This window comes from Python bivittatus, unplaced genomic scaffold (assembly GCF_059951505.1).
Source record: "Python bivittatus isolate LINGU-HERP-01145 unplaced genomic scaffold, Pbiv_v1 ctg000980_np1212, whole genome shotgun sequence".
In the NCBI taxonomy this organism is placed as follows: domain Eukaryota; kingdom Metazoa; phylum Chordata; class Lepidosauria; order Squamata; family Pythonidae; genus Python; species Python bivittatus.
In genome coordinates this window covers 30963003-30987454 of record NW_028277125.1, presented here as the reverse complement: position 1 = coordinate 30987454, position 24452 = coordinate 30963003, and the positions used below count along the sequence as shown (strand labels likewise).

General features: G+C 39.3%; 1 protein-coding gene across 3 annotated transcripts in view; it reads left to right on the top strand.

The window, feature by feature from the left end:
- The first annotated feature begins 3180 nt into the window (after positions 1-3180).
- The window catches only part of ACSL3 (acyl-CoA synthetase long chain family member 3), a 67132-nt gene continuing 45860 nt past the window's right edge, over positions 3181-24452 (top strand). The window contains exons 1-2 of one of the 3 annotated variants that reach the window (XM_088132552.1): positions 3181-3338; positions 7720-7828. The gene's annotated coding sequence lies outside the window, so the exon portion shown is untranslated. Of the gene's footprint in view, positions 3339-3395; positions 3716-7719; positions 7829-24452 lie in introns of those variants that run through there. The other 2 variants (XM_088132550.1, XM_088132553.1) reach the window with 2 other exon arrangements.

Sequence of the window (24452 nt, the reverse complement as noted above, 5' to 3'; positions counted from 1 at the left end):
AAAAAATATTCTTGTGTTTTGCTTCTCCTATGTGCTACTGACTGTAAATATCACTTTGGGAAACAAAGAAAAAAAGAAAAAAAATCACTTTGGGAGAGAAAGAGCAGCCAGATGGAGTAGAGAGAGCTATTATAGGTTTCTAATCCAGATATGAGGCTATGCTGGATGTGGTCTCCTGCTGCTTTCTCCTCACTATCAGAACAGCAAAGCTGAATGTACCTGTTTAAACATAGGACAATGCATGTAACTTGGCCTTCAGAAGCCATCCAAAGCATTGTTCTTATGCCAGTTTAGATTAAGACATATACATGAGTCAGTATGAGGAGTGAAACTGGCCACAAACAGGACTGACTAATGCTGCCTAGTACTCCCTTATCTTTCTGATTACAGATTTGAATAGATGTAGCCCTGCATCATATCCTCTTGAACAGTTACAAAATATGCACTCTAGGCCAGGCTGTCTCAGTCTGTTGCCCTTCAGATGCATTGGAATTACAGCTCCCAAAATTCCCAACTACAAGTAGTCCTTGCTTAAACATTGTCCAGTTTGGCAACTGTTCAAAGTTACGATGGCACTGAAAAAGTAACTTTATTACCTGTCCTCACACTTACGACCATTGCAGTGTCCCCACGGTCATGTGATCAACAGTCAGGCACTTTGCAACCACCAGGCATTTATGACCATTGCAGCATCCCATGGTCATGTGGTTGCCATTTGTGTGCTTCACAGCCAGCTTCTGACAAGCAGAATCAATGGAGAAGCCGCCAGTAGAATTGCAAGTCGTGGCCATGTGCTGTCTTGCTTAATGACCGTGTCACTCATCAATGGAGTTGCTGGTCCCAGTTGTGGTCAGTAAGCAAGGACTACCTGTAGTTTATCTACAAATAATGATCAGAGCATCCTGAGACAAACAAATAATGACTGATTCCCCAATTCTAAAAACTATCTGGCTAAGTGAAGGTTTCCCTAATCTTAGTCCAACCCCCTACAGATGTACAATATGTGATCCCACAGATGTTATTTAACACCAATTCCCATCATAAATAACATGGTCAATGGTGAGAGTTGATGGGAACTGCAGTTCTGCAGGGCTACTTGCTACTGACCCCTGCTTCAAAGGATAGGCAACAGTGAGTTCCATTAGCCCCCACTCAGGTAGCCAGTAATCTAGGGTTATGGAAGTTGCTCTTCAAAACGTGCAAACTCTCCTTACTTACCTATTTAGTCTATTTTGACTTTCCCTGTAGCTGTAACACATTTGTAACCCACCTGCTATTAAAAATGGCAACCAATCCATTCCAGAAAGCACTCTGCCATATATCCTCTTAATGCCAGGATTGCAATGGCATCTCTGCTGGGTCAGGTCATTGGGGAAACCTTTCCTGACTCCTTTCCTGACTTCTCCAGTAGCTGCTTTACAAACTATTGGCAATGATGATTAATAGCCACCTTAATTGTCAAATGGCCTCACTTAAGAGTTACTTGACCTGTTGACTTTACCCTGTCTGTTCATTTTTTCCCCTATCTGTTGACTTTACCCCGTCTGCTGATTTTACCCTGATTGCTGTCACACATTAACACTCTTTTGGCTACTGCTGCTTCTGCAGTATTTTTTTTTTCCTCCCTTTCTCTCTCTCCCGATTCCATAAGAGAAAGAAAAACCTAATAATTTAATGGAAGTTAGAACAGAATGTTCTTAACAATAATAGAAATTCGGAATTGGAGGTGATCCAGTTCAATTTCCTCTGCAATGGAAAATCTTGCAATTGCAGCCTCCCCGACCGAGGGTCATCTAGCTTTTCCTTAAGTGCTTCGGTTCTGATGATTCCTAAAATCTCACTAAAGGCTGTATCAAAAGAGATGAACGAAGCAATGGCATTTCTACATATGGGATTATCCTCATTCACTACTCACCATGGCACAGACACCTTGCTTATCATTTTTAGAGGAGGTGCCTTTGTCCCATCCCAAACTCATCCCTGAAGCACCTTACATTCATCAGTAGCTGATCCGGTTTTAAAGTAGTGTTTTCCCCCTTCACCTGATCCAAGTCTTGCCATATGAACATTCTAGGATGTCTCATTAGCAGTGTCCAGCTCACTATGGCCACTTTCAACTGCTACAGGTAGGTTTCCTCCCTTCTGGTCGCTGGTCATTGCCTTCCATGGCAGTTTTGATGCAAGAGAGATTGAGCACCTTCCAGAGACGCATCTGCTCACATAACATCTGACTGGTTGTTTGCAATATGCTCTTTGGGCATTATGCACATTGGTATTGCACTCTTCTGGAAGAGCATTAAACCTGATTTTAAACATGTGTTTAACTATCTTAAAAAACAGGACTGGTACTCCCTACTTGCTTATATGTTTTGCAGTTTAATGTGTAGATTTTACTTGTATAAATTTTACCTGTATAAATATTACAGGGTTTATTTAAATCAAACTTGTTATAAAGTGAAGCATCTTAATTAAATGCTAAAGTGGCCAGAAGTGGGAGAGAAATATTTCCTGATTTAACACTACCGTATACTGTATATCCTTCCTTCAAATCAGCCGAACCATGCAAACTTCGAGTTCCCACGACTTCATTCATGATTTCGTCCTACAGCGGCAAGGGCAACAGGAGGGATCAGGAAGTCCAGTGTCCTGTATTTTCAATCTCTTATTTAGCCTCGGAAGTTGAATAACGACAGCTCAGTAGCCAATATGGATCTGCATAATAAATTGCTGCTCGATTTCTCATGCATTTAGATTTTCAGGTGGCCTGGGAACAGGACCGTGCAATGTTGGTGAGGCTAATAACGGGAAGTGCCTGAGCAGTGGCCAGCGCTGGCGTTTATTTTGCAAAGAGCATAAGTATTTCTAGGCAGAGTTTCCTCCTTTCCTCCTCCTTCAGCCCCTGCCGCTGTTACTACTTCAACGGGTCTATTGTGTCATCGCCAGCAGCCGCTTTCCTCCGGCGCCCGTGACCCCAAGCAAAAAATGACCGAGAGTAACCCTTGCACTGTTCTCTCCCGCGCGCGTGCTTCACCCCCCCCTCACCGACACAACCGTTTTAGAATGTAACAGAGCCAGCCCCTCGCGCGCCACCCTGCGCTAACCAATGAGGACTCGCTGGCGCGGCATATGGAATGAGGATGGACCGCGGCGGCGATTGTGAGGTGCGCCAGCTCGAGGCGGAAGGAGGGGGAGGGGGAGGCTCATCACAGAGACTTGGGCCTTCTTCATTGGCTCTGCGGGGCTGGTCCGCCCAAGCTGGAGTTAACGCATCACCCGCAGAGGGGGCTCCCGGCATACACGAGTAGCGTCGCTTACCGGCTTCCCTTCTGGTCGCAGTGGTGAGTTCGGCAGAGCCGACGGGAGCCGGGAAGGGGGACGGGTTTGAAGGACGAGGGCCCTTTTAGGATCGTGTTGGGAGCCTCCTAGGCTGTGACAGAGCAAAGAGGGAAGGAAGCGAGTCAGTCCTTTCTTAAGAGGAGCGGGATCGGGGCCGAGCCAGCATTGGCATGAGGAAGACATCCGGAGGTGTCCGTGGGAAGCAAACGAAAGGGTTTGGAGCTCAGCATCAGACCAGAGAGGCCTGTTGCGTACTGTAGTTCCCGATTTTACTTCATGGGGTTAATCCTGCATGATTTTACACCAAGATATACGCAGGCAATTTCGCTTTCCTCTTCCACAGCCCCCCGCGTTAGGCCAATAAAGGCTGCAACTCCGTGTAAGCTCACCGGGGAATAAGTCGTGTTAACGCAGGGGCGCTCGTTTTTTAATACATGTTTCTGGCTGCCTTGACAATTGTGTATCTACTTCACTTCGTACCTTGTAGTAACCTGCTTCAAGCATGTTCATGGCTACATATGGTAAATGGTAGTTGCCACATGTGCAAATTTTAAGCGTCATTCACTGGTAGTGATGCTTTCTTGAGCTTGTCCTTGGGAGTGTCATCCTGTGCATGTTGATTCAGAGTAAGCTCCATTATATCTGATATACTTTCCTTGGCAGTGGATCGCACTGTCGATTGCCTAATAGTATTTGACTTTTTTTTTTACTTATAATAAGGTGGTTAAAGTATATTGTTCTTTTTGATTCTTTGAAATCATATGTGATTGTAAGTTCTGATTTGCATTAGCAAATGTGAATATAGAAGTAGGACTTACTGTACTCCTCTGAAGCATATGAGCATTTATGCACTTGTGCCAGTTCTATTCTTACTACTACTACTGCAAACTAGCATCACTGATATGAGCATACATTTGTTTCTATAAATGGGATTGCATGGTTAGAATCCAGTTCTGCTTTACAGTAGCCAGGATTAACTATCAAATGAGTTTATGATATGATAGTAAATGGTATCACTTCAATAGGTATATAAAATACTTCAGAAGAGTAAGGAGAACCCTTTTTTTTTACTGTGCTTCTAGACTACTCCTTTTGCTGTGTACAAATGGTGTTATCAGTATGTTCAGTTGCCCTTCATGCTTAGGAGGGCAACTTTCACTTGTAATCCTTACTTATCCAAAGCTCTATGCATTTTCATTAATAGAAATTGCAGTGGTATCTGGAACATGCGCCAATAATCTTCAATATATTTGGTGAATTTACAGAAAGTTGAAAGTGGAGTTACTTGGGACTTTATTTTTACTACAAAATTCAAGTTTGAGATTTCAGTATATATTCTTACAGCCAGAAAATGGTGTGGGAGGGTCATATTAATTGTCTTTGCTGTGAGTAGTTGTAAACTTACTTATTCATAAAATCAGTATTAAGTTATGCCTGTGGAACTGTGTGTTTATTTCATTGGGTTTTTTAGTACCTTTATATGATTTTAAACCAAGAGGCTTCCAGAAAAAAAAAGATAATAGTGGAGGATAATCTTTAGTGTGATGAATTCCATTTTCTCTGTCACTATAATAAAACCAATATCATGCAGCTGAAAATGCTGATAATGAACTATTTTTGAAAAGTTAGTGAAGAGTTTGGGAGGAACATAATTAGACAATCACTTGCAATGTGACTTTCAGCACTAGTTGATAAGGCATAAAGAATTTTCAGAATATCTCTCTCTTTCATTAGATGACCATCTTGCAATTAATTGTGAGACAAATTTCTTTAAAAAGTTTACCATCAATTTTAGATCATCAAACTATAGATTCTTTACAGCCCACCAGAGCCTTACTTCTTTCAGAAGTGTACATTTGGTCTGTATCATCAGTGCCAGTCTATAGATGTGTTGCATTTCCAGCATGGTGTTGAGTAGCTTCATCTGAGTTCTTTATGGTCATGTTAACATGCTATGCTGATGAAGAAATCTTAAGCAGTAAAATAAAACTTGAGGTTCTGTTCTTGAATTACTGCATTATTTTCAGGGTTTCAGATTCACATCATCTGAATTCAAAATGGACAGCCTCTTGGATCACTTTACTGTAATTGAGATATTGTAATCAGAAGATACACAGCTAATATTTGCTCAGAATTTAGCTGCATCTTTCTTACATTAGCATGTATCTCATGCTCAGGAAATAATTCTGGTGAATCTACATGCAAATAGGTGATCAAGGACCTTACTACTTCTGATCTCAAATAAGTCTCTTAATAACCACTAACTAACTTACTTATCATAGAGATTTTGAAGGAATGTGTTTTTAGAGCATAATATTCTTAATTTTTTATTTGATTAGGATTTTCCATCTTGATTGTTTTTGTTTCTTTCCTGATGTATTATTTAACTACTCAAAAAAAACCCCCATTCATATTAAGGAAGTTTTAATGCTTATTATTTTCAAGAAAACCATCAACATTCAAAATATTTTATTTAAAAAACCCACAGTTTATACTATCAGCTCACAGATTCTTTTACTGGACAGCCATAATAAGAGCAGAAAATATTTAAATAAATAAATAAAGTAAATCTATCTTATCCAGCCATTTTGGTATGCATGTTAAGGTCCTTATATGCAAAAAAAGCTTTTTGCAATTAACAGTTGCCATTCTGGGCCTTCCAGACAATCACTCATGCCTCAGTCACCTTGTATATGGGCTATTGCAATGTGCTCTACATGGGGCTGCCAGTGAAGACCTCTTACAGACTGCAGCGGATCCAGAATGTGATACAGGCAATGATGGGGCATTGCTATGGTATGTCCATTTAGTACCACTGCTCCGTGAGCTGTACTAGTTGCCTTTTAGCATCCAGGTGTAATTCAAGGTGTTAGTTACCACCTATAAAAACTTTCATGGCATAGGCCTGATTATCTTAAGAACCATCCATCTGATGGTTTCTACCCATCCTGGACAACTGGACAGAGTAGGCATGCCCTGAATCCTGCCAACTAAACCATGTCACTTGACAGGACCCACAAGCAGGCCTTCGCTATCATGGTGCCTGCCCTAAGGAGTACCAGCCCCCCAGAGACTTGTATGCCTGCCATCCTATTTTTAAAAAGGCCATGGGTTTCCTTCTGAGATGTACGTTGTTCTTATTATTTTGGTTTCTATTGTTTTTAGTGTTCTGCATCACCCAGAGCCTTATGGTGTTTAGTGACTCTCTAAATTTGATAAATAAATACTCAGATTATCACTAGGATCTTTTTTACAGGTACTCAATTAGGTAAGTATTAAGAGATTAGTAGTGTTGCAGCTCTTTTATACTACACATATTATTGTCTTTGGCTAAACAGGAAAGGAATTTTATCATAATAGTATAATTATGGTGCTATACTTTGTATTCTGAATTTTCTAAAGCAATAAATTAAACAGTATTGAGGGAAAACTGATAGTTACCCTAGTTATAAGCAGAGATATTGCAAACATGCTCTTCTCTATATGAATTCATACCAGAAGTAATTGACAAGGTAAATTACCATACATACTGGCATATAAGCCCATCTGTGTATAAACTGACCCTCAAAATTTTTGTATTTTTTAGTTTTTGCAATTGACTTATCCGTGGGTAATCCACGGATTATCCATTTTTCATAGTATTTTGGTTAAAAATTCAAGGGTCAACTTATCTGCAGATGGGCTTATGTGCAAGTATATACAGGATATACAGGTACTTTTAAAGTATTAATGTATATACTCATGGATAAGCTCATCTACAGATAAGCCAAACCCAATTTTTTGGATGCATTTTGACACCTAAAATTCTTGGCTTATTTGCAAGTATGTACAGTAGGTTTCTTTATCCTGATGGCCTCTAGAAGCCTTGAATTACAAATTCCATTCTACTCAGCCAGCAGTTGTGGACATGCTAATTATCAGTAATTAATAGTAGTTAAATCAAATGCATTTCAAAGGTATCTTTTTCAGCAAGCAAACACTGTTTGGGGTCAAACATCACAGAAACAAATCAGCAGTGGTTGGATTTGTATAACTTATAAGGTTAAAACAAACCATGATGCATTAGGGATATATGTGAACTTAGTCTGAGGCTCTTGTAGTATATAGCTTTGATATAATGATATGTATATTTCTCTACTACCAATAGCATGTAGGGACCTTCTGTTTTGAAAACATGCTTACCTCTACCTGAGAAGTTATAATTCTTTGCCCCAGTCTATAATCTTCTGTGTGCCCTCTTTCTACTCCATTTGTCCTTCAGTTGAGCTTAGCATGGAAGTACTTGTTGATGGAAGAATTCATTGAGTGCACTGGAACCTCTTCCAAACGCTTTCTGAATTGGAACAATTGTTATAACAATGTTTTCAAATTTTACATCTTCAGGAAACACTGTAAACATCAACTTGCCCATGCAGGAATACCTGTACAATTCAGTGGATTCTGTGAATTACTCTATGGTGGTGGTCTTCAAGAAATGGTTGTACTATTGAAGGTATGCAGAAATAGTATATGTGAGGCACACTTTGCTAGTCAGTGACCAAAATAATAATTAAAAAAATGACTATGTGAGACTCACCTTCCTCCCCAAAACAGGAAGAAGTCCATTAAAGATAAAAGGGCCACCAGTTTCCATTCTGGTATGCTGAGATAAAGTGATTGAGTATCTCAGCAGATGTTTCTTGGCTTTGGGATTGAAGGAGCCTATGAAGGATTTGGAGCCAAAATAAAATAAGATTTTGTTCTAGTTAGATCTCTGTCATTACTTGGATGTGTTATTAAAAATATATACAATGTTGGGATGTTTATTTGGATCTTTGACTGCTTGGGCCTGATGTTCATGGACAACTTGAACTGAGGCCTTAAACTTATCTTAAAGACAGGCCACTCCCCTTCAGTGGTAAGAAAGATTTATTTGAAGTATTTTCTACTGTGATAGAACTATCACTTTATATTGATAGGTACTCAAAATGTTAAATGCTGCAAACTTGAATTACTTTTCATTGTATCCATATTTCATGATACCTCCCAACCCCTCACTGCATTTTGATATTTGATAATAACATCAATTTAGTGCTCACTCTAAGAATTCAGCCTTGTTTTGGCACCAGATAACCCACTACCCAGTTTCCAACCTTTCTTGTTGTGTTTTTTATACCTGCTTCAGCATGGGAGAACCATGTTAGGGCATTATCATTTCAGGAAGACTCAGTTGAGCTTGACCTAAGAGCTTAATACAAGTCTGCTCCCATAGTGGCCACCTGTAACAGGCTCAGAAATAATTGATCTTGTAAAACAATTCCAACCTGGCTTGTCACTGTTGAAGTTCTTTGGAGTAATCTGGATTGGTGTATTTGGAGTAACCTGTAATCAGTCCTCTTGTGACCAAGATGAATAATCTAGCTCGTCATCCTACAAAATTGAAGGCAGACACTTTGCAATCTTCCTATATGATGCTGTGCTGTTCTCTTAGATGCCAAATGGTCTAAAGCAAGCTTTACATGTTTAAGCTCCATATTGTAGGGCAGAAGCCTTTAAAATAATTATGGGAAAACTAAGGTATTAGTATTTGCTATCTGCCCCAAAATTCATGCCTGGCAACTGAATAAGCACCCAATCAAACAAGTCAAAGTATTCAATTATTTAGGGGTAGCATTTCATGCTACTAGTAAATTCAGGCCATGTATGGAGTATGCTGTCCAAAATGCACAGAAGTCAGCAGCAGCCATGCAGGTTTTTTTTAATTACACTAGAAGTGCATTGTTTGTACTGGCTGTACTAAAAGTATTGTCAGCCAGAGTATGGCCACAGCTTTTGTTCAGATCCAGTTGGGACTGTGTAGCTCCTTAACCCCTTTAAAGAAGGTGCAATATAAGTTCTTAAGGACTATATTTCAAGTCCTATGATGTGTTCCTAATGTGGTCTTGTGCCATGGGGCTGGTGTGACCAAATTGAAACTCATATTTGCATTCTCTCAATGGTTAAATATACTCTCCCCCCCCCCTAAGTTTGACACCTGCAATTTTAAGTGGTGACTGTTTCATTTTGGGGTAGGACATTGTGTGACATCCTGATGATGGGATATGAGCATGCAGAGGTTACCCTTAAGCTGTACTCCAAGGATCTGAAACCCAATCAGACGTGGCTGCCATACCCAAATATGTGCTGTTGGACAATCATTTACCTTTTTTCAAGGTGGCTAGATATCTAAGCCAAATAACAGTTCCCTTATGCAAAAGAGTCCCAACTCTGCAAGGTGTCATGCTCTCACAATAGCTGTTCTCAGAGGGAAATTATGGAATATGCTATTTGAACAAAAACTTTGCCCCTGTGGTGAGGGAGTTCCTGAAACATTAACCTATATTTTATTATATTGCTCCTATTTTAAAGATGCCCAGCTGCAGCTAATAACTCCTCATCTAGTCAGTTTTCCAAGTCACCAGATCCATCTTATTTATGATTGTTACTATCCAATCAATATGATGTTATTTTTCTGAATGTCTGAATTTGGTTTTGCTATTTGCAAAATGCACTATACTTTGATCACCACCAGTTTTATAATTACTGGGTTTTGCTCTGATTTTTACTTGCTGTCTCACAATTTGTGAACTACAAAAAGAGTGCTGTGTGGATAAGTAGTATAGTATAGTGGTTTTGCTAGATTAGGACTGCAGAGGACCATGTGCAAGTCTACTCTCAGTCACTGAAACTCATTGAATGATTTTGAGGGTCTCTCTTTCTCTCCCGCTCTCTGCCCAGTCTGTTGTTTAGGTTTGTTAGGATAAAACGAAGGGAGATCTTCATGTAAACACCTAGAGCTTCTGAAGGTAATTGGATATATGTTTAATAAAAACACAGTGTTACAGCAAAAATGAGTCCTTGCTTCTTCACAATACATTGATAATATATTTCATTAAAATCTGGAAGTTATGGTCAGTGATTCTTGGAGCTATACTTTATTGACATACAAAGTGGCGATTATCTTATGATCTGAAACGTACACATTTTCCTCAGATAGTATGAAGATATAGTGGAAGTATACAGACCCATCTTTGTTAAAATATAAAAGTGGTAAAAGTACTATTATTTTTAAAGTTTTCAGTTACAGTCTTCTAGTGTGTTGATCTGGTTCCATTGAGGCTCCATGTTCAATTTGCAGGAGATGCGGCAGGCCCCTACCCTCCTGGCTTTCTGGAAAGGATTAAAGACCTGGCTCTGCCAGCTTGCATGGGGTGACAACAATCTTACCCAATCCTAGGGGTGGCTGGCGCTTTGATAACACTTTGATGATGCTCCCCAAGTGACTGCCAATTTTAACATCTATCCTTGGATATATTCTTTTTTAGGATTTTTGTATATTGTAATTTTAATTTATTTTAATCGCTTTGTAAACTGCCCAGAGTTGTTTTAACGAGATGGGTGATGACAAATTTGATATAAAAAAAATGTGCCACAGGCTTTGTCCTTCTTGTGTATATACTATTTGCTATTTCTGCATGAGGCTATCATAATTGGCTGCCATGTTTGAACAGTGCAATTTCAGTTGAAGTGATGTCAGCAACTTAAAATATGAATGTATTTGTAAATAATAGCATATTAAAAAAGAAAAAGTGGGTAGTAAACAATATGTTAAAGTAAATTTTAATATCAGCTTTCAAGCATTCAACTATAAACCTACTATTGGCTATAACCTTACATACCAGAGAATGAGCACTATGTGTATCAGAATAGACACATTTATTTGATATTTGTCATAATCCATATTCTCTCTTCCACTTCCACCATGCTTTAGATTGTAAAGCTGGAGCAAGTAATAATGTGGTTTGAATCTAACCAATTTTTATTCATCAAATTGTGGCTTAAGCACAGTCTATGAACTAGTTCTGAAAGATGGTATCTTGGATCTTCACTACTAAGGATTGCATGAAAAAATATACTAGAGTAGTTTCTAGTGGGATGAGGTTGTTTTCCCCCCTTGCTTTATCACAGTGTCCCTCCAGCTCATTTTATGTAGCCTGGCTTTATTCACACACAATAGGGTGGAAGTAAGGCAGCAACTTGACAATCCTTAGAAAATGAAGTGCTACTCCCTGCCCATGGAGCAGACTGCTTCATTTCTAACTTCCCATCAACATGCAGACACAGCCAGTGCTGGGACCTGTTTTTACTGCTGTCATTTCTCTTTGCTATGGAGAAGCATAGCTTCACACTAAGTAATTGAACTGACAAGGGTCATACCAGCACCTTGGTGTAGGGCCAGAAGTCCAAACAACTCATGGCTTGCTCTATGGAGCTATGCCTCTCACTTTCCCAAAGTTGTGGTTCCAGGGGGGTGGGGGTGGGGGGTAGCACTCCTAGCCTCTTAACAAGATGTTGACTTGGGACCTGTCAACTTGCTGGTTGAATGTAAAGCTATGCTTCTTTGCAGCAAGGAGGGCCAAGCTTCCATTTGACATTGTCCTCCACTTGGATGCAGAATCATTTATGAGGATGCTTTACAGTTGCTCATTAGACCAAGTATCTTTATCTTTTAGGCCACATTGATCCATGTTGTGGACAAAAATATCATGACAGTTTTTGTCCTGTGTTTTATTAAGCTCAGGTTATATTACATTAACAGCATTCCTTTGATGTATCAAACTAGTCCGTCATAAAAAGACAAAAATTTAGTCCAACTTGGGTTCTTGACAAACCATGTTCCTTATGATAGTGTTCTAAGTGCTCAGATATGCTGCTTAACAATCTGTCCTAGAACCTTGCTGAAGATAATTTGGAACATTAGGATAATATTTCTCTTCTCTGGTCGGTTTTATAGATTCAGATTTAATGGCAATGTTACTTCATCTTTCTCATTCCCTGCAATTCAGTTTTGATCAGAGCTAATATTCAGGCCTGCAGCTAGTTAGCCACTGTTCCTGACAGAATGCTGGGCTAAAAAAACCCACCTACTTGTCTAAAACAACATTTCAAGAGCAATCACACTGAATGAACTTTCTCAGTCTTGGAGTTGCAGTAATGGGAAGAACTGCAGCAGTAATAGCTGAAAAAGATGGGCAAATATACTTTTTGCAGTTTACTGGTAATCAATAATGGATGTTTATATTTGCAAAAACTTGAAATGATTTTTGTTTATTTTTATTTATTTATTTTATTAATCAAATTTCTATGCTGCCCATCTCACTGTATAAGTGACTCTAGGTGGCTTACAAGTAAAAAGTTAATGAAAAATGATAAAAATATTTACAAAAAGATACAAGAGCTAAAAGACGGAGAGAGCATCCTCAAACCACCAATCACCCCCAGTACTGCGAACTCCCATTGGGTCCCCATGCTAGTTGACAGAACCAGGGCAACAGCAGAAAAGGGTCTCCTAGACTCCACCAATTGAAATTCTCTAACCGATGAGGTCCGTAACTTGCCCTTCCTGCCAGACCAGATGAGATAGGTTAATGTAACCAGCATGAGATGGTTCCTCAGGTAACCTGGGCCTATGCCATGAAAGGATTTAAAGATCATAACCAATACCTTGAATTGGACCTGGAAGCAAAGTGGCACCCAATGCAGCTCATGCAGCAGAGGTGTTACATGCACAGCCCAAGAGGCGTCCATAACTGCCTGTGCCACCATATTCTGCACCAGCTGCAGCTTCCGGATACTTTTCAAGGGTAGTTCCATGTAGTGCGCATTGCAGTAGTCCATACGGGAGATGATCAAGGCATGAATGAGAGAAGGGCTTCCCGATCCAGGAAAGGGTGCAACTGGCACACAACATGGAGTTGAGCAAAGGCCCTCCTAGCCACGACTGCCACCTGCACCTTGAGCAGGAGTCATGAGTTCAGGAGGACCCCCAGATTACACACTGGGTCCATCTGGGGCAGGGCAACCCCATCCAGGACTAAAGATGGTAAGCCCCCAGAAACAGAAGAGCCCCAAACCCACAGCCTCTGCCTTACCAGGGTTCAGTTGAACCCTGTTGTTCCTCATCCAGACCCCCAAAGCACCGTGAAAGAACAACCACAGCATCACTTAGTGTATCCAGAATAGAGATGTACAATTGAGTATCCTCCACATACTGATGATACCTCATCCTATGGTGATGGATGATGTCACCCAGTGGCTTCATGTAGATGTTAAAAAGGAGCTAAATTTTATTTAGAATTAAGATACATAGATATTGTGTTCCCCTAACATCCTGGCCCCAGCAACACATCTCTATTTTTTTGTTTGTTAAGTATGACAATTAATGTGATTGCCAATAAAGCTAACCCACAGGAATATTTTACTGAGAAATTAAATGATTATGCAAATGCTTGAGGATACCACTACTTTTTCATATTATAAAACATAACTGAAATATTGTGTATCTGTAAGATTACACCTTGGAGCTTTCCATGAAGAAGTGGATTTTATAATAATGAAATAAAATGTAAAGTGTCATTGGTAATTTCAGCCCCCTCCAGTTTCTGTGGGCAGCTAATTTTTATTCAATATCATTATTCAATTTCAAAGTAGAATGCACATTTTCCATCTCTTCAGAACTCCTACTGATAGATTACAGTGTTCTTTTTTCTCAGGCTCCTAATAGTATTAGAACAGCTTGTTTATTCTGATGCATTTCATTATTTATAAGTATAGGCTTCAGAGAATCTGAAACATGCAGTCAAGTTGTGTTAGCATCTACTTCATCCTTCATAATTTTATTGCTTTCATCTTCAATTCTGAAGTTTACAAAGTGCCTTAAGAATCCTGATTATTAGCTACTGTATAGTTGAATAATGGATTTCAATGAGATTGTGCATAGAATTGCAGTCTGATCTCTTTGTATGCCATTATATGATTAGTGAGATTAGTGGCTAGAACATTTGAAAATGATTGAAGGAAATTTCAGCATACCAGCTTGAAGATACAATGAAGGGTTTAATCTCTGTTTAGTTGGAAGTTGATTGTTTTCTGTAACTATTGGAATTATTTTTCAATAGGCTATATATACATCTCTTTCTATGTGCCTAATAAGCAAGATTTAAAAACCTTCCACACCAGTAGCATTACAAAAGTTCGTAAATTAAAAATATGTAGAAAATCATAAAAAGGCAGTTTTTAAAATATAAACTCTGGTTGAAATTCTATACCAGATCAGTCAACATAAATAATAATTGAGAGGATGGGAGCTGCAGCACAAAAACCCTGAAGGGCACTAAGTTGTTTAAATACGCTTTCAGCGTCTAAAAAAAAAAAAAAGGCAAAACAGAACACTTTGCCAAACTTGTAATTATTCAAACGGGATCTATCCCCTCTCCTCCCAAAGAAGACCCCTGCAAAACCCCTTTTCAACACTAAAGGTGCCTTACTTATCTTTAATAGCGAAGTGCTGTAACCGCACTCGAAAGCTGGGGTTGTTATTATCAGTGCCTGAATCTTCCGCCGGGGGCGCCTCCAGTGTCGGGGTCGAGCAGCCGGCCAGTACGTGTTGGCTTGGAGCCGCGCGAGGAACGGGCTGCCACTTGGCCGCCTTTGCCTGAGTCAGAAGTGGGGGCCGTGGAGAAAAGCGGCTGGTGTCGAATCGCGTCACAAAGCGGATTTTCCGTTTCCACGGCAACCCGTCTTCGGAGGCTGCGTTTAACCCCAGGATAGAGGAAGTGGATGGCAATGGGCCTGCCTGGGAAAGCGGAGGGGTGGGGGTGGGCTAGCTGGTGGGTGGGAGGACAGCGGGGAAAGCTTGTAGCTTGCAGCCCTCCCGCCCACCAGGGGAATCGCAGGTAAAGTTTGCCCATAAGCAGAGAGCTTATGGGCAAAAAATACAATATAAATCTGAAAGGTGCCCAGTAATGGGGACTTCTCCCCCGCTTGCATTACGTTCGTTCTGAAGAAATACGTATATAGGCAGTAGATTTCAAGTGAACTAACTGTAGCCCAAGTCGTGCGATTAAAAAAAAAAAAAAAAAGGACACTAGAGGGCGGTTGTTTTCTCTTTGAATGTCGTGCTTTACCCTATAGTATACACTTTCTCAGTTTCTTAATCGTTGACATGACTCATGTTAACCCTGGGAGCCACAAAGAGTAGATATAAGTGAAGATTTTATAACATTCACAGAAAAGCACCCCGTCCTCTAACTTTTATTCTTTGTGTTTTTGATAACTTACTAGTGCACTGTCCCGGTACATGCTTCCCTTTTATTATCCCATGAATATTAACCATTTTAATGGTTAATCCCATTTGGGGTGGAAAATTAATATTTTTCAGTTGCTTATTCTTGCTAGCAGCAGCTGCAGTGAGATTTACTTTTGTGTAGTTTACATATTGGAGTACAATATAAAACAATAGTTAAACTTAAGAGTTGGGTGTTGTTAAGCCTGTATTATTTTTCTGTATTACATTTGCTAGAATCAGAGGATCTGTTGTACAATTCTTGGACAGCAGTCATGTTTGCTGATTTAAGTGTATGTTGTGACATAGGTCATAACCTATGTTGTGACCAAATGATCTTGCGATTTTATTTTTTTTTTAATTCTGAACTGCAGCTGACTAGTGAATAGATATAATCAATAAGAAACTTTTTGTGCCTTCAAGTCAATGTTGACTCCTGGTGACTGCTTGGGCTAGTCCCTGCACTTTTCTTGGCAAGGTTTCAGGAGTGGTTTGCCATTGCCTTTTTCCTAGGGCTGAGATAGACAACTGACCCAAAGTCATCCAGCTGGTTTTGTGCCTAGGACTAGAACTCATGGTCTCCCAGCTTCTAGCTTCGTGCCCTAACCACTACCCAAACCAGCTCTCAATAGATTACTATGTTAAACTATATTTAATACATTTTTGTAGGATACATTTGACATAATGGAGCTGAACTGGATTCTTTTAAAATACATTTAGCACTTCTATTTGGAAGGTTAAATACAAGCAGCCAGAAAAACGTGATGTAATTTTATTCTCAGACTAACCCTAGAATTTTGTTCAAGTTACTAATTAAGCTATAATCACAAGTTTTATTTACCACTTTCCAAATGAGAAAATGTGCAGTTCTATATAATGTGCCAAATAATGTTTTGTACTTTTATGACCAATAATATGTAGGAACAATTAAAGTAGATCATAATGTATTTCCCTTTGATCTTTACATTCATTAGTATTTAGTCTGCATTTAATCATTTGAAACCATAACTACAATTCTTTTTGTTTCAAAAAGACCATTTTAAACATATGGTTTTTAAGGAGGAGGAGAATTGTTTTAGCATTTTGAACACCATCCAGAGATGTGCAACCTGATCCCATGTGTTTCTATCTTAAGTAAGTGTTATAGGATACCAGTAGAATTTTCTGAAGGTAAACCCACCAGTTTTTCAGCACTGGCCAGCAAGATGCTGGGCTGGGGCGGCTGAGGCTTCCAGGGGCGGCTGCAGCGTTCCACTGCACTGCAGCACCCCCTGCACTCGACCTCCCAGGGCTTCCCCCACCCCCCTAAGGCACCCGTGCTCATTACCTGGGACTACATCTGCTTAACAATCTGCGATTCTCGCTTAATGATGGCAGTCGGGAGTGCCAGAATTGCGGTCGCTAAGCGAAACGGTAATGTGATAATTTGCTTAATGGTCACATTGCTTAATAACCTAAATTCCAGTCCCAATTGTGGTCATTAAGCAGTGACTACCTGTACATGGGCCACTGTATTCTGGACCAGCTGAAACTTCTGAGTGGGCTTTTAAAGAAAGGCAGCCCAGTGCAGAACCATGTGGAAGGAAAAACTCAAAGCTGCTAATGTGGGTTTTTCTTTCTTATGGTTTTATGTTCCCTGGGACTTTAAGAGAGTAGAGGACCATATCTGTACTGCAGACAGATAAAAAAGAATCTGAAAGCACAGGGTGTGGTGGAAGAGGGAAAAGTAGTTGAGTCAGAGCTGAAGGAGAAGCCAGTTGGGTATGCAGAGAAGGTGAAACTGAATGTAAAACAGTTTGGTAGAATGAGCAACAAGATTCTGAAGCTGACACAGTTAGAGTAAGAAGTAGCAGAGCCTAACCGCCTTCCAAGCCTTCCAAAGATGCAGACCAACTACAGCTAGCCAGCAGCCAGTAATTGTTCCCCAGTGTGATCTCAGGTGCTTCTGTCTCCTCTGAATGCAGCTTGTACATTTGGTAGTTCTTGTTCAATATATTGTTGGTAGTCTAGATTTCAAAAGTTTGAGCATTATCTTACTTAGCATGTGAGAAAAGTACAACTGTTCAGTAGTTTGTTTGGTATTGGAATGTAAATTGATCTTTCTGAGTCTTTTGGTGAGTGCTGTGTTTTTAATACCTGCTTACAAATTGCATGTAGTGCTTTTAACTACATCATTCTGTAAGATTTTAAGAGTTCTGCTGGAATTTCATCAGCTTATGCAACTTCATTGTCAGCGATACTTTGGGAACCCAATTAACTTAATTTTCCAAGATGCCTGATGCATATAATTGATTTTGGAATTTTTTTTTGATACAATTCTGTATATTTGTACTCTCTCTTCTTTGTACAGGTAGTCTTCACTTAGGACCACAATTGACACTGGCAACTTGGTCGTTAAGCAAAGCAGTCACTAAGTGAAACCGTGTCTGCACTTATGATCTTATTTCAGCTTTCCTTTGCTTTACAGACCTGCTAAGGTTGTAAATGTGAGGATTGGTCATAAAGTTACTTTTTCATCACCATCATAACTGCAAACAGTCACTAAATGAGGCAGTCACTAAATGAGGACTATGCATCTTCTTTCTCCAGTATATCTGCTACCTAGTTACCTCAGTTTCTTTGCATTGCTTATTTAAATATGATTCTTTGCCTTTTTCTACCATTCTCTGGAACCCAGTGTTTAGTTGAGCAATTTTTTTTTCTTTCTGTTTTCTTTTATGTTCTGCCTTTCTTCAGCTATTTTCAGTCTATGGCCATTTCATCTTCTTTTGCTTTTTTCATTTGGGAATATATAGTTAACTACGTGTTCAATATACCTTGCCTAACAGTCTACCACTTAAGTGTTCTATAATTTTAAATAATATAGCATCCAAGAATTACTTCAATTATACATACAAGATCACAGAATCAAAGTTGAAAGGGGGTATTTAAGCTATCAGGTGCAGCCATCTGCTTAGTGCTGGAAATCAACTAAAGCATCCATAACAAATGGTTTATCCAACCTCTGCTAAGCACATCAGTTAAAAGAAGTCCACCACTCTCTGGGTATTTAGTTCCATTGTGAAACTGCTATTACTGCTTTTCTAACAGTCCAAATCTGCCTTCCTGTAATTTAAACCCATTATTCATATTCTGTACTCTGAGATGATAGAAAACAGGTCTTAGCTTTCTCTATGAGGTCCTCAATCTTTTCTTCTCAAAATAAACACATTCTTCATACCTTCAGTATCTCTTTACTAAATTTAGTTGTAGTTCTTGATTATCCTTGTTGCTGTTTTCTGTACCTATTCCAAATTTCTGAATCTTTCTATGAATGTGGTGCCCAGAATGGAATATTCATGGGTTTGATGCACAATGAGATGAAATGTTTACCTTCCATGATTTGAAAACTATACTTGTTGAGACAGTTGGGTTTTTTTTTCCTTTTCCTTTTTTGCAAAGTCAACCTGATGTTGGCTCATATTTAATTAGTGATAAATAACTGTTCCAAGCTCTCTTTCACAATTTATTTATTTATTTATTTATTCGGCTTGTATGCCACCCATCTCCCCCACGGGTGACTCTGGGCGGCTCACAATAAAAACGAAGAAATACAATTCTCTCCAAGATGGCTAAAAACTATAAATAATTTAAAAACATATTAAAATACCGTAAAAAACCACCTCTAATTTTGGCCCTATAAAAATCTGTAAGATGCTGGGGGGGGGGCAACCCATCATCCCACCAGCCATCTCCACAGGTGCGAGCCCCCCTCTGGCCCCCAGGCCTTCTGGCAAAGCCAGGATTTAATACCTTTCCTGAAGGCCAAGCCTTCAATATCACTGCCAAGCCTGATATTCTCCATGTTATAATTGTGCACTTATTTATTTTTTCCTCAGTAAGAGACTTTGTAATTTATTTATTTTTTTTACATTTCATTCTGCTGTTCTTTGCCCATTTCTCTAACCTATCAAGATTGTTTTCGGTCTTTCAGGATACTAATTATCCAACTCAATTTTATGTCATCTGCAAATTTGATAGGATAGAGAATACCTCCTTTATATTTATCCAGGTTTTTAATAAAAAAAGTTTAAGAGTACAGTACTATTTGAAAACTGGAACAACATATGCTCCCCTTCAATCATCTGATACTACATTCCCTCTCTGGGATTTCTCAAAGATAATACATGACAATTATTTGGCCAAACCATGAGCAGCTTCCTTTAATACTCCATAATGCAGTTCTTCTGGCCTTGAAAATTTAAACCAATTCAAAATAAATAGAAATTCCCTGACTGTAATTCTATCAGTTTCAAATTTCAGTTCTGCTTCATCTTGTTTTTTTCAGAATTTCTTGTTGGAACATATATCCTCTTTTTGAAAAACATCTGAGTCTGAATAGTGGTTGAATAGCTTTTCTTTTCTTTGTAACCAGTTAGTATTTTGGCATCTTCATGGAACAGTTGATAATCTGTTACTTTTCAGTTTATTTTGAAGATATCCAAAGAAGGTTTTTTGTTTTCCTTTTTTTATCCTTTGTCATTCTTGGCTCACTCTGAGCTTTAGTCATTCTCTATAATTTAGGGCTATGAGTACTATTCCTTGCCGACTTGCCTCATTTCTTACCTCCTATGTGAGTTTTATTGTTTTTAGATCTTTATTCATTCTTAATTTTTTTACTATCATTCTTTTTTCCCCTCTTTTGGTACTGTTTACAATTGTGTTTTAATCTCTCTTTCTTTAAGGAACTCCCCTGATTCTTGAGCCCTTTTCCCATAAGCTTCTTCTGCCATGGAATTATCATTGCTCTAAGTTTATTACAATATTCTTTCTTAAAATCCAATATTCAAATTCAGCTATACTTAGCTTTAGTTTTCATTAAAGTGAACTCTAACATTGTATGGATATTATAAAGTTAAGGATAGCTTCTTCTTGTATCTTCTTCCAGTGACTGAAGAAAATAGTTGTCAGCAAAAAAGTGTCAGAAATTTCCTTAAGGACCATGCTTAGAAAAGCTTATGGGAAGAGAGCTGTATTGGTCTATGGTAGCAAAAAATCAGAAGTATAGTAGTACCTTTTTCCAACTAACAATTTCATTAAAAAGTATACACTTTTATGAGCTGAGGATGTGATGAAGCAAACTGCAGCTCATGAAAGTGTGTGCCTTTTAATAAAATGTGTTAGTTGGCCCCACCAGATTCCTGATTTTTTGCTTGGAATTTGTAACCCAATAATATTAGGATAATTAAAGTCTTAATCAGTTAAAGTCTTAATCAATTAAAGTCTTAATCATCTTAATCTTCTACTTGAAGACTTGAAAGTACCATCCATATTGCCGACAGTACTGCTTTTATTTGCCCTGTGCTTATTTAAACTTTGATGCTCCTGGTAATATCAAGTTCATTCAGATGGATTTTTGTGCAAATGTGTCTATTTTTAACATGCAGTGCAACTCTTCTTCTCTTTCTATTGCTTCAGTTTCTCTTTCTTTTTTAATAAAAGGGAATACAATAGCTAAAAGATACAGTCATGGGAATCATCCTACTGTGGATTTCTGTTAAGTCACATTTGTCTTTCTGTATCAAGCTGTCATCTTCCTTATTTTCCATACATTAAACAAGCAATATTAAATAAGCAATAAAAGTCATGGACTTAATGAGCAAATATTCTGTTTGTTTTTCTTACTGAATGCTGTAACAGTCCTCTTCCTAAATCATTATTTTCAGTCCTTGGTTCAGGTTTTTCATTTCAGTTCCCACAGAATTCAGTTTGAAGCCCTCCTGATCAAAGTCGCCATGCTTCAGTCAAGCACATTTTTATCAGTCCTTATGAGAACAACCCACTTTGGGCCAGTAGTCCATTATTTTAGACAATGTTTCCAGAAATCAAGATATCTTTCATTTAACACCATTTCCCAATACTCATCTGTAAAAGACTTTTTAAAAAACTCCCCAGTGAAATTCCTCTAAGCTCTCCCCATGTACTTACTGAGTGAGCTTGCATTCAGGAAATTGTTGCCACATATTCCTTCTGTAGTCTCTGCAGCAGCTTCTGCAGCAGGAATCATTCACTTGATCACCCTGTGGTAATGAGCATAAACTGACTTAGAATAGTCAACTAACCCTTTTAGCACCAAATATTTTTTCAAGAGAGTTTTCATTTTTTGGAATGCTAGAGTTTACATGCTTTTCTAGAAAGGTGTTACTGTGATGTGGGTCTTAGCGTCTAGAAGGTCTGTATTTTCCTGTTGAACTTGAAGTGATGTAGGTAGCTGAAACAAGACCTGCATCAGTGACTTAAAGGCATATAGAAAAACATATAATAGAGCCAACTTCTTCAGACATGAAGACCCCAAAATGTTTATACCTTTAATGGTTAGAATCAATGTTTTTAGGCTTCTAGTGGTGTGAGTCATGGCTGACTGAGGGGAGATGGCTACTGTGAATAATGAAAGACTGGCGAGTAAACTGGTCCTTCAGATCTCTCTGGAGAACAAGAGAATTGGAGATCTCCCACGAGTGCTCTGAATGCCAGCTCCTCACAAGGAGACTGTAAAACAGCAGTCTCCTACAAGTTTGAGCACCGTGAGCTAAGGGAGACATCTTTGCTCTCAGCAGCAGCAAAACCTTTAATAAGGACACTGCCAGCCAAACTAATTTTCTAATCACATTCGGAAATGTTCAGTTTAACCACTTTATGGATATTAGAGACCTTCAAAATGGTGAGCTTAATTTGACACCTGGTGAGTTTTACCTTCTTTGGATTTAAGAAATTTTAAACAGAGACTTAAGAATTTAAAATAATATATAATTGCCAAAAAGCCAAAAAAAAAAAAAAAAAGATTTTGATTTAAGAAAGTTTTAAATGGATTAGGAGACAGGAGAGCTTTGGAATATTGGTTATATTGCTATAAGATTTGAAAAACAAGTATATAATTAATAATATACTCATGGGAAACTACTGAAAGGGAACTAAATCCATATAGGAACGGGGGCTTGATGAAGGCTGCAAATGGACACTTGAGGGAACTAAAGGACCAGACAAAAAAGAGCTAAAATGGCTAAGCTGGCTATAACTTTTTCTTATCTTTTTTGAAAAATGGACTGAGATATTAATAACTAATATTAATAACTAATATCTCAGAAAAGATACAGATTTCAACAGATAAACTTTTAGAAGATGATGAGAAAAACTTTAAAAAACTGTTACCTGACATAGACATTATAGAGTTTGAAGGCATAGAAGACAACAAAACTGAGATTACCAAAATGAGGTAAAGACAAATTTTGGTAATTGGTCTTCAAAAGACAAATTAAGAAAAGGATCTGGACATGGAACAGCTTTGGCAAGAAATCCTGGATGATGCCTCTTTATGGGATTTAGAAAATAGGCTGGTGAAAGCTTTAAAGACTCCTTTTAAATGCCATAGAGGGATGAAAGATCAAATCCTGCAATGCCATAGGAATGATTTAAAGGTCAAGACTGTGTAGAGCAAGAGGAGGAATATAAAGTTGGACTATTTGACCAGGGATAAATTATTTGTTTGATATTTCTGATAACGCCTAATGGGCTTTTTGCTGAACTAGGACTGAAAAGATGGTGATTTCTGGATTGCATATACAGGTAGTCCTCGCTTAACGACCACAATTGGGACCAAAATTTCCATTGCTAAGCAATGTGATCGTAAAGTGAGACGTCACGTGACCACATCACTTGGTGACTACAAACCCAGGACTCCCGGGTTGCTGTCGTTAACTGACAATCATGGGTCATTAAGCAGAGGGGGTCCTGGGTAAAGAGCGTGGGAGTGTCATGGGGGGGAGAAGCCCGGGGAGGCCTAGTGCAGGCCACACATGAGTTGGGGGGGGGTGCTGCAGTGTGGCACAAAGCCACATCCACCCCTGGAAGCCTCAGCTGCTCCAGCCCACCCCAGCCCAGCAGCATGGCACAAACCTGCCACACCCCGGGAAGCTTCAGCTGCCCCAGCTTGGCCCAGTAGTGCTTACAACTGCAGGGGTGCTGCAACTTCCCCCACTTGCCTATCTCCCCCCCCATCTGTGCCCTTTTGGCTGCTCTGCAGAGTGATGCTTGGCAGCACTAGGGCTGGGGCTGAAGTAGAGGCCTGGGACTTTCAGCAATTTCAGCCAGCTGCCACTGCCGCCAGGCCTCTACTTCAGCCCCAGCACTGCCGCTGCCACTGAGAAATGCCACCTCAAGCCCCACACAGTGGCCAGCCACCCCTACTGTAAGCAAGGCAGCTGCCTTTTAATAATTTTATTGAAGTTACATTGACCTGTCCCACCTGGTCAGGCAGAGAAGGTATGTTACGGACCCATCTATGAAAGAATGTGGACTGGTGGGGCCCAAGAGGAGAGCCTTCTCTGCTCTTGCCCCTGCCCTGTGGAACACTCTTCCCCCAGAGGTGAGGTGGGAAGAGTGTTCCACAGGGCAGGGGCAACAGGCCCCATTCTCCCGGCTTTCCAGAAAGGGCTGAAGATCTGGCTCTGCCAACTTGCATGGGGCAAGAGGGATATAACCAACCCTGGGGGTGGCTAGTGCCTTAAAGACACTCCCTGAATCTAAGGTATTATTTATATAGGAAGTCTTTTTTGTAAAGTATTTTAATTCATATTTATTCTATTTTAACTATTATTTATTCTTTTTACTGTAAACCGCCCAGAGTCACTCTGCAGTGAGATGGGGGTTGACAAATTTGAAAAATAAATAAAAAATTTTTAAAAAATTAAAAATCAGTGTTTTTGTTGGGCTAAACTAAAAATTAGTTCTGATCTCTAGAATCTTGCTCAACAGTTGTGACATAGCATTGAGGGCCAGACTTTGCTAGAACTCTAGCTTCTCCTTCCATACAAATGTGGCCAACTATTTTGAAGTTACAGATTTCTGAACATTCTTGTTGATTGTGTGGTTTTAACATTTTTAAAACCTTGTATCTGCCACCTCCCAAACTGCAAGCGATTCTGTACAGTTTTACTGT